Below are 11089 nucleotides of genomic sequence, written 5' to 3' on the forward strand. Positions count from 1 at the left end.
CCTCAGCCTCCTGGAATGCTGTGATTGTAGGTCTGGGCCACCATGCCCAGCTTCCTCTATGTCGTCTTACAATCACTACCTCACCCACAAAATAATTTCATTCCTATTATTTTTAATATCTCTGCTTATGTTTTTCTACAAATAATCTACTATTATTTTTGATTTTCCCTTCTTCCTACACAAAAGGTCAAGGATTCACGATGTTCCTTTGTGCTTTAATGGAATCCATGATACTTGTATTTCAGTCCCTGTTTCTTTGCAAGTAAGCTATGTGAACTTGGCCAAGGAATTTACATCTCTCCCAACACAATTTCTTCGTCTGCTGAATGTGAGCACTTTAAAAGTCTGTGATTTTCTTATCTCTTACCACAAAAAAGTTGTCCATGAAGTAAATTTAGTTTTCCTCTTCTTATCCACTATAAATTTAAAAATATGTATTCAGAGAAAAAAGAAAAAAGCCACTAATACATGCTTTGGAGAAAAGGGAATCGAGCCAGGGCTGAGGTAAGTCCTTTTGTAGCACAATAAGCATTTCTCACACTTCCCTCGTCTAGACAGTCTGCTCAGCCCTGGCCCTCTTGTCCTCCCAGAGTTAGCCTTGCTAAAGATCTGCCCAGCATAGGCCCCCCACTCTTCTGTTTTGGGGGGAGTTTCCAGGGTCCATCCCAGGGATATCTTCATCTAGCTCATAATTTGGACTCTAGTGTCCCAAGGTTGTGTCATAGACTGTAGTGTCCTCGCCCATCCCAATCATGCAAGCTTAACATGCTATAAAATGACTTAGCTTAAATGGCATGAGATTGTCATGTAGTTTCTCCCTCCTGTGAGGAGTAGGTGCCCAATAATCTCACTGAAAGTGACTCAGAACTGAGAAATGCAAAGACATCTTGTGGAATGAAGGGGAAAAGAAAATCAGTTTTCAGAAGGCCCCCAGATTTGTTATCTTCCCTGAAACAAGAAAGCTAGCATATCTAACATGGTGCTGGTGGCATCTTTTCCATGCTAGGTGAGTTTATCTTCAGTTACAATTCCTTGTTCTAATGACTCTTTTCTAGTCTGCCATTGCCTACGGTTTCAAGAGATGACTAAGTCAGTGTTGTTTTGTGACCCAGAGAATACACGGCTCGTGGCATTTAGCATCCCCAAGTTTGATTCTCCTGCTGTAGTCAACACTGTCCCAATTTTATTAACTATAGCCGGTCACTGTTGGTTTCCAGGTTCGGCCAAGTACCCAAAGAGCTGGAGCAGCTTGGATTAAAATTAAAAATAAAGGAGTAAAGGAAAAAAGACTTAGCTACATGTTTCATTAGCCAGATGGTGGTTATTCTTTAAGTACCTGTGCATCCTGAGCACATGGAATGGCCCACCCTTCCTGTAGCTCCTGCGCTGGCACCAGCCATGAAAACTTAGGTCAGTACTTGACATTTTGGCTTCAGCTTCTTCATTTGTCAAAGAAGGTGAAGGTAGCAGCCTCCACTATGGGGTAGTTGTGACAATAAGTAGCTCAAATCTGAATTGAGATCATTTAATTTAACTAAGAACCATACCTAGCACACAGAAGTGTAACACAAAGAGAGCTTAGTCTCCACGACCAGCATTTAGACATTTGCTTGTAGGCAGCTCTCCTCACTTATCCCTAGGAGCCTTTCTGCAAAACACAGCTAAGTGCTGAATATCCAGGACAAATGGTGGTAGTGGTGCTGTAGCACTCAATTAACAGCAGGAGGTGTAGTAGTCTGTTTTCCATTGCTGCAACAAAATACCAGAGGCTGAGTGATGCATAAAGACGATTATTTTGGTTGCTGGTTTGGAGGCTCTGTGTGGCTCAAATGAGGTCCCCCTTGGCTGGGTGACACAACAGATGACTTGGTGGTCGGAATATATGAGAGAAGGAGAGATTACATGGTAGACAGGAACCGGAGAGTGGTTCAGGGATCAGGCTTGCTTTTCTTATAACAACTCAATCTGTTGGGTCCTACAAGAACCCCCTTAATCCCCCCTAAAGGCAGTGCTCCCTTAACCTAAATAGCTCCTGTTAGGCCCACATCTGAAAGGTGCCCAGCTTTCCACACTGCCACCATGAGCACCAACACAGGAATGCTTAGGGGATAAACCACATCAAACCACGAGAGGAGGCAATATAAAGTAAATAAACAACAATAAGTAACATTTTCTGAGCACCAGCCATATGCTCAGCCCTATGCTGAAAATTTTATATCCACTGCTCATTTTATTTCCATCAGGGACCTTTGGGGTGGGTGGTGAGGTTGATTTAATTTACACATTATACTTGAGGAAGTGGAACCTGAAAGAATCGGTCGGTCTTCACAAGGAGAGTAAGACACAAAGCAAGCCTTATCTACCAAATGAGCTGCCTGTGTCAGGAAAGAAGCAGTGCTTCTCAGAAGCCTGGCGGTAGGTGCGGCTGTGTGCTAACCCAGGAGCTGGGGCAGGGGAAAGTACAGGCGCGGTGAGGTTGACCAATGGGGGACTCTATTGAAATGACTCTCACTTTGACCTAAAGAGGTCTCCATGATCTGTGAAGTTCAGAATGTTAAATGAGATCTCAGAATGCTCAATGCTTGGATTCAAAATATTTTAAGGTAGTTTTAAATTCTGGGACGAGCCAGAATTCTTTCTGTTCCTTCGAATGTGTGTGTGTGTGTGTGTGTGTGTGTGTGTGTGTGTGTGTATGAATTTATTTAACGTCTGTCTATGATTGGAAAGCAGGTTTCACCATACCCTGAGTTGCCAAAGAGGGGACTGACTCCTCAGAGGGTGCCTTTGTAATTACTAATGTGAATTCCTTGAGCGAGCTCATCCCGCAGTGATGAATGATGAAGGACATTCTCCAGGGAGGCTGCTGGTTAAATGGCCTCATACAGTGCCTTCAGAGCCACGTGGCCTAGGAGTTTTGTGTGAGTAAAGGCCTGTGTGCTTGTCTTTCTTTTTAGGATTTTGTTTGTTTGCTTTATTTTAATTCTTTTGATAAATGCCTATAATTATCTGCCATAGAATAAGTTTCTTTTGGGGTGCCATGTTAGATCCAGTGTTTTTGCTGTAGCCACACACACCCCAAATACACTTGGTTTCTGATTTTATGCAGAAAACATTGGATTGGCAAATGGAACCTTCTGGACAAAAATTAATCAGTTTCAACTGTATAGTTTCATGGAGAAGTTTCTGATCTAAGTACACAAGCCATCTTTACTGCAAGAGTTCTCAACCGGAGTCTTTCTTCCCCCTGAGAAAACTTAACAATGTGGACATATTTCACTGGGGTTACACTGTACTATCAGTGATCAGTGGGTACAGATGAGGATGTAGCTTATTATTCTACAATTCACAGGGCAGCTGCCAACAAGAAAGAATTACCTGGCTTAAATTGTCAAAATGCCAGGTTGAGAAATCCTGTTTTATTCTAATACTTTATTCTTTGCTAATATTTACTTAGAAAAGACATTTATCAAATAGATTTGGTGTAAAGTCGATGTAATAGAATTAGAATTAAATATATAATTTGAATATTTCATTAAATATTTAGATTTAGATTTTTTAAAAAATAAATGAAGGATTAAACGTCTCTAGTGTAGGTCATGGCTGTGTGTGAAGTCCAGATCTAACAAGCACAGTCAGATACAATAAAGAGTGCAGCCTGCAAGGACTGCCCGCCAGTCAGTAAACAGACTTAAGTTTTACAGGTGCAGAGGAAGAATGCTAAAGTGAATCTTTACTGTGTTTCAGAAGAGTAAGTACACACAAGTTAGGAAACCCACTTGGACAATATATATTGATTTCTACCATTCCTCTCCCAAGTGTTTTAATTTGATCAAAACAGATGAGTGTATGTCTCTAAAAACACGTGCTCAGATGGGAGAAGGAGGTGTCTTTGCTTCCTTCTTGCCAATTTTTCTGCAGTCTGGAGGACACTCTCTGTCTTTGGCCAGTGCTGCGTGAGACTGGTTGGTTGGATGCTCCTGTCTTCACGACAATCTGAGCGTTGCGATAGCTGCTTGTAGCAATTAGGACTTGTTGTGTGGAAAGACCCGAGTGTTGACTGAACCAATTAAAAGATCAATTAGTGCAGTGCAAGCGCTTAGAGAAGGAGAAGCAGTTTCTGTGACATGGAGCATCAGTCTAGAGAGCTCTAAGCGAAGCCAACACTAGAGTATATATTGCTTGTTCTCAACTCTTTTGCTTTTCAAATGCTTTGAAACATTCAGTGGAAGTGATTACTCAATGGGCTAACATGACAAAGAGGGCTTTTCTTACAAGAGGACTCCCATTTATAATTAGATGGTGATAATTAGGTGAAAAGAAGAGATTATTATTGACTCTATGCAAACGCTTTTATTTTATTTTTGCATTTACAATAATTCATTCCAAAATTATTCCCATCAGTTATTTATATATGGCTTGGACTTCCTGTCACGGTTTTTGTAAGTAATAAAAAGCAAACCAAACCCTCATTTTTAGCTCGTTTTCTTTGTTGGAATCCAAGCATGTATATATATCCACATTGAAGTTTCTGATTTCTAAAGGCATAGCTAAGACCTGCAGTGATCTTCTCACCAGGTACCAGGTAGTTACTCTAGGTGCATTTTCTAAGGTGTAGAGAATTTCTTCAGCACACACTGACACATTAGTGGGGCCAGTAGGCCTGAAGCCAGGTATGTGCTTCCTTTGGAGAGGCAAAGGCTAGTTTGGGGGAGTTAAGACTTGTAGGGCAGGAGAACAGGTCAAGTCCTTGATTTCTTTTTCTGATTTTTGAAATCCTTCCAGACTGAGGTTGAGGGAGGAGGGGAAAGGGGAGTGGGGTAGAAGTGGAAAGTAGGAAGAGAAAGAAGGAAGAAAAGAAGAGGGAAGAGAAGAGAGCCCGAGACTCACTGAGAACCTGAAGGCGAAATCACTGTTGGCTGAATTCTGCCACGAGTTTGGATGTGAAATCTCCCTAAGAAAGTTTCATTCTTGGTGAATTAAACTGAACTAGAGTTGACCCATGAGATACAGGTCACATTACCTCCTTAGGTAGATATGTACCTAGGTCTTGCTCTGTTTCCTACTTGGCTCTTGCTTTGAAGGTCCCCTCAAAATGACAGGCATCTCTGGGTCCTTCTTGATACCCGGCCATGTAACCACTGTTCACTCCCTCTATGAGCTATGTCCAGGCACCATGGACCGCCCACCCCCAAGAGAACCACATTGAAGATTAGCTAGTGGGCCTTTATTCTGAAATTTTATGCAACAGCAGAAAGCATAAATAATGATCTCTTTTCATCCTACCTGTACCCAGAGTGAGCTATCTCCTGCATGGCTGAAATTCTCAGGACATGGCACTTGGTGCTAAAACTGGGAATGTCAGAACAAGATAGATCATCACCCCCGCAGGCCATGCAGAAGTAGGAGGTAAGGAGGTCGCAATGAGATAGTGACTGAGCGGGACTCATGGGGCTTGTGTTGGGGAAGGAAGTGCCATTTGCACATGATCTGGTTTAGTAAGAAAATCTGACGACAGCTATGGGGTCCTGATGAATTCAGAAAAAAGTCAGAAAGTCCTCTCCAGGGAAGAAAGAATGTTGACAATTTCAAAACTCTGTACACTGCAGGGTGGATATCATCAAGTTAGGGTATCTGGGGAAATGATGTGGAGATGGTTAAAGTTATGCCAATGAAGGACATGTATGCCCTTTAGGGGTTTCAAACTTTCAGAAAGTAACTCCAAAGGAGTATTTTTTTCTCATGTATTTGAGGTGAGTTTACATTACTTGGTTCAAGATCTTCTGTCTTATTTGATTTTTAACAAAGAGCTGCAGATTAAAAAAAAACCCTGGTATGAGGCAGGACTGGCACCCAATCTTCCCTGCTACCTTTCAGGAAGAAAGTGCTGGCCAACCTCATCAGCCACGACAGTGGCCTCGCCATGTGACAGCTGACTCTATCAATAGAACAAGTGCAAGAAGGGCCATGATGACATGTCCAGAGCAGCCTGGACAAAGTGGCCTGAGACTGTAAGCTCTATACCACTGCAGACTTCCTTGCCTGACCTCAAGGCGCATGGGTGACTTGGAGTTAAGCCACCAGGAACTGAGGGAAGAAACTGTCACAAGGGAGGCTGTGGTTACTTTTGCCTCTTTTGAAAAATTAGGCCTGACTTTAAAATAGTTTCCTGATTGTTTTGAACTGAATCGTGCACATGCCCCAGGTTTATTTGTTGAACACCAAATACTCCTGTAGTTCAGGATTTGCCTAAGTGGAAAACAGGGCCATTGCAGAAATGATTGGTGAAGATGAGATCACTGGGGTGAGTCCCTAGTCTGATATGACTGGTGTCTTTATAAAAAGGGGAAATTTAGGGACAGACAGACAGACAGACACACACACACACATACAAACACACGCACACACATGAGGAGCACCATGTGAAGATATGAAGATGGGGACAGAGGTCAGGGTGGTGTTGTCTCTACAAAGACCAAGAAGGAACCAACAATACCAGAGCCTTGGCCTTGGACTTTCAGCCCCAGAATTCTGAGACAATAAAAGTTTGTTGTTCAAGCGGCATAGTTCGTGGTGTTTCATTAAAGGTATCCCCAGGAAACTAATGCACTGTTAAAGTTTCATTTGTACATTTTCCCATCTAAAATATAGAATTCCTCTTTACTTAAATTTATTTATTTATTTTTGGGTAAATAAGAAATAAACAATTATTTGAGAGATTTCCTTGACATAAATGGAAAAATCATCATGTAAACTAGGAAAACCAGAAATTGGCTTAAATACTATTTTTCAAAAGATATGATTGGCAACCATCTACTTGTTTACAAGTAGGATTTTCCACCCTCTAGCGCTCATCATTTATGAAAGTAAGTATTAATTGAAGGCCTCAGAAGATTTCCAATAAAACTCCTAAAAGACTCTTTTGATCTCCAGGCAGCTCTGAGGACAGATACGACTTCATTCCTTCTGGAAAATGCTTTGTTCTTTTGGCTCCACTTAGGGAGGCAGTAGAAAAACATATAATACATCAGGCTGTCCTTCTTTGTAGAACAAAGCTAATCCAGGTCCTTATCGTATGAAACCATACTGGGATATAATCTTTTAGAAGACATAAATAATTCTCCATAATACATTTTGTAGTACTTTGATCTTTCTGTATATTTCCCCAAAGCCAAAGGATACGACAAACCTTATTTTATTTGCTTAGAGATTAGTTAAATAAAGTTGTGGTAGTAATGCTAGAGGCTTAAAATTGTGTTTTAAATACAAACTACTGAAAGAACCGAGATAGTTTTAGTAGTTCCTGAAAAATTCTAAGTTTCACACCAGACCCCCCCCCCCACTTCAGTGCCAATACCATGGATTTATTCTTTGTGTATTTAACTTTCTCTTTTTTCATTAACTCTGTACATGGACTTTAAAAGATTCTATAGGACCTCTTTCTCCCTTGAAGAGTTTTACTATCCAGGTAATAGGGACTTTTTCTTAGCATTCCTACTCCACTGTTTCAAATCCCCCCAACACACACACTGCTGGTGTGGATTAGGCTGGTTAGGGATTTCCGGAAAGGGCCCTGGAGAGGAACGCTCAGTTTTAGAAGGTCACACATCCCACGATAAAGACCTGAGGTTCCTTTGAGGCATGGAGAGCTGCTGAAGAATTCGTTATGTGAAATGTTACAGTCAGATCTGATCTTGGGGAAACGGCTTTGGAAGCAGCTTAGAGAATAGGTTAGTGACCTTGAGGTGGGGCAGTGAGACTAGAATCAGACAGACTTGGTGAGAGGCCTCTGAAGTAGTCAAGGGAGTGGCATTGTGGGTGGAGAGGACAGGTAGGAGGTAAGCAGATCTAATAAAACTTTATCACACAGTGGACCCACACATCAGTCAGTTCACTGATAAAAACCCAGATCATACTGACAGCTTGACACCTCCCTTTAAAATTTAGTGCCTGGTAATGTTTAATGTATGATAAGAGCAAATCAAGAGTATATTTGGTCCAAGATGTTTTCATCCCAACTCTGTTGGTCTCGTTTTAATGAATTCAAGAAATGCCAGATCAAGAAGCCTGGTAAAGGCGAACTTGGGCACAATCACAATCCGAGTGGACAGGTACATCCTAATGGGTCTGTCCTTGCAAACACCTGAAGGGCATTACTATTTTCTTACATGTCCAGGGCACATAAGGAGGGTGAGAAGTCAACTCTGGATTCCCAGCTCTGTCCAGATGGGGCCACCGAAGATCTGTCAGGAGCCTGTGGCCCCCTGGGCTATGAACACTTGTCTCTTTGTGTATGAAATGGTCTGTTCTCAGAATCACACCTATGCCATCCACCAGCGGAGCCCTGCTGCTTTCTATGGGAAGCCCCTGATCTTGGCCAGAAACAGCACCAGAAGGAGTTGCTTGAAGTTTATTGTGATGATGCTTGCTCCTCCAAGCCCAGAAGGCAGGGAATGCCTGGCTGCCAGGAACAGCACCAGTTCACATGGAAACCAATAGGTGGCACAACAATCTTTGCTACGCTCCTGAGTGAGACTGGAGAAAGCCTCATTCGCAGAGCTCCTTTGCTGCGCTGCAGGCCCTGGATACCTTAACACTTGAATAACCAAGTGGTTTAGAAGTTTTACATATTGTATATGTTTGGATAGGTTATCGGTGTTGTATAAAATTGTTCCAATTAATTAGGATTTCAAGCTTTCGAGTAGTTAGCCAAAATACTTAGAAACACAATCTATTGTAAGACATTTCCTCTTTTTGGGTAGGTAGAGAAAGTGAACACGCTGCTAGTTTTGCGCCTTTTGAAAAATGACCATTCTTCATGGATTTAAAAGCAGAATAGAAAGAGACCAAGAGCTGGAAGAAGGGACAGATGAGGGGAGAAGGGGATAAAGAAAAATGAAGGTGTACATGTGTCAGCTCCCCATGGAGAATGTAATCGTAGGTACTGAAGATAAGTAAAACTTTAAAAACTAAAATGAAAGCCGAATGCGTAGTATAAATTAGTTCCTGTGATCCCCAACTGTCACACCCCTAACGAGAGGGGTTCACAGACAGACTAGAAACTTGGGATCTGCAAAATGGAGAAATCCATCTTTTTGAAAAACTAGAAATTTGCTCTTGGAACAGAAGTTACCCTAGAAGTCTTCTCCAATGTTATATTCTGTCTGTATGCATTTCTGCTGATAATTTTTCTCTGTTTTCCTGCATGAAAAAGTATGTATTTGGCACTAAATTAGGAACACCAAATGGGAAGGTTCTAGAAACAAAACTCCAGGTATTTCAGTGGCTGATATATACTTGGATTTACCCTATCTTTAAAGAGATTTCTAGGATTCTGTCTGTTCAGAACACATACCCATTGGTCCTCTCCAAATCTCTTCCTTTGCCTTTATTTCCTTGTCCCAAGGGACTACAGTGAGGAAGTAAGGTACTTACTTGCCTAGTGCTACTATTTAAAGGGGCCAGGAAAAACCCCCGGAATCAACATAATTAGTATTTTAAATGTCGGAATTGAAAAATATCCAGTGATGGTGAAGCAAAAGGAAACACCAAGGAGACTCACCCTGTCTTTACTTAAAATTTGGTGTTAAAGAAAATATTGCATGAAGACATAGTCTCCATGTCTATGTTCTTGGGTTCCTGATTACATTCTGTGCCTTGCTCTGCTCACCTCAGTGCTGGTCCTTGTTCCCACAGTTCCACCTCATGCTTTCTGACAATGATGTCTGTAAAATACCCAGAGGCCCTTCCCACAACAGCATCCGCCCCCCATCCTCTGTAGCTGTTTGTTATCCAAAAGAAAGCAACACGGGGTTGAAAAATAAGTTGGAGAGTGTCTTGAAAATTGCTGGTGTTTCTTACGGTCGTTTCAATTAAAAGTTATGTACTATGTTCTTAAATAACTTCTATTTCCTTGTTTTAGTCCTCCCTGCTCTTCCCATGGTCCCTTCACACACTTGGTCTCAGTACCCAATATCTGGTCTGTAAAATGTGCAGATGCTTCTGGAGCGCCCTTTCCACAGAGATCTCCCGAGCCCTGTTGATTGTACCCTTGCTTCTTTAACTAGGTCCCTAATGTAAGAAATTGCCATAAGCTGTATTTTAAAAATTTTTGCCCCTTTACATATCTAAGTAATAAGTTGACTCTCAGTCTGCACACAGATCATGTTGAAACCCTGCCCAGGGATGGAAGGGCCAATCAGGATCTCTTCCTGCCTTCTGCCGCAGGTGTAGCCTTCGTTCTTAGAATTTGATTCTCTCTCCCTCTGGTTTTCTACTCCGGTTCCCAAGCGTCTCTTCACTCCACAGAAAGCCATCTGGTTGGGTGGACATCGCCCTGTGCCTTACAGCACCCTTGCCTTTGGCTTGTTCTCAGGTGGCTATGAAACATAGGGACACTTTTCTGTGACATTTGCTTTGATCTTTGTATTCCAGGAAACATTCTTCTGTCACTGGAGATAAACTTCTTTTAAAAGGCAGACTGAGGGCTGGGAGTTTAGCTCAGTGGTTCCGAGTTTGATCCCCGGTACCCCCCGCAAAAAAAACCCACAGACCGAACCCATTGTTTATCCCTGCTTACTCTCTCCACCTGTCAAGTGCCTGGTCATTCCTGTCCCAGAAGGGCTGGACTTGGAGTGGGCAATGGTGATGCCCGTAAAAGGGACTGTCTGGTGCAGATGCGCTCCACACAGGACTCTTCCTGCTCCCTCTCAAGGATTTAGTCTTGCTTCTCAGCACAGGGAGAGAGCGAGGAAGAGGGCAGCCTGGAATACAACTTAGAAAAACTAGAGGGGCCCAGAGCTCTTTGGGGAACTCGGTGAATAGGCAATTTAAGTACCACTTGGGTTTATAACATCTGTGATTATTTATTCATTGCACCGTAGAATAATTGTTAATTTCTAAAAGTTTTTTTTTCTATATGAGCAGATTTTTAGGAAGACTTAACTTGAACAATTTCAAGGAAAATATTTTTGCTACTTAGAATCAGTCTTTTGCCTGGTATTTAGCTCAGTGGTTCCGCTGCCTGTCTCGCAAGCACAAGGACCTGAGTTCGATCTCTGGTACCAAAAAAAAAAAAAAAAAAAAAAAAAAA

The sequence above is a fragment of the Fukomys damarensis genome, unplaced genomic scaffold (assembly GCF_012274545.1).
Source record: "Fukomys damarensis isolate Sample0158 unplaced genomic scaffold, DMR_v1.0_HiC HiC_scaffold_24, whole genome shotgun sequence".
NCBI lineage: Eukaryota > Metazoa > Chordata > Mammalia > Rodentia > Bathyergidae > Fukomys > Fukomys damarensis.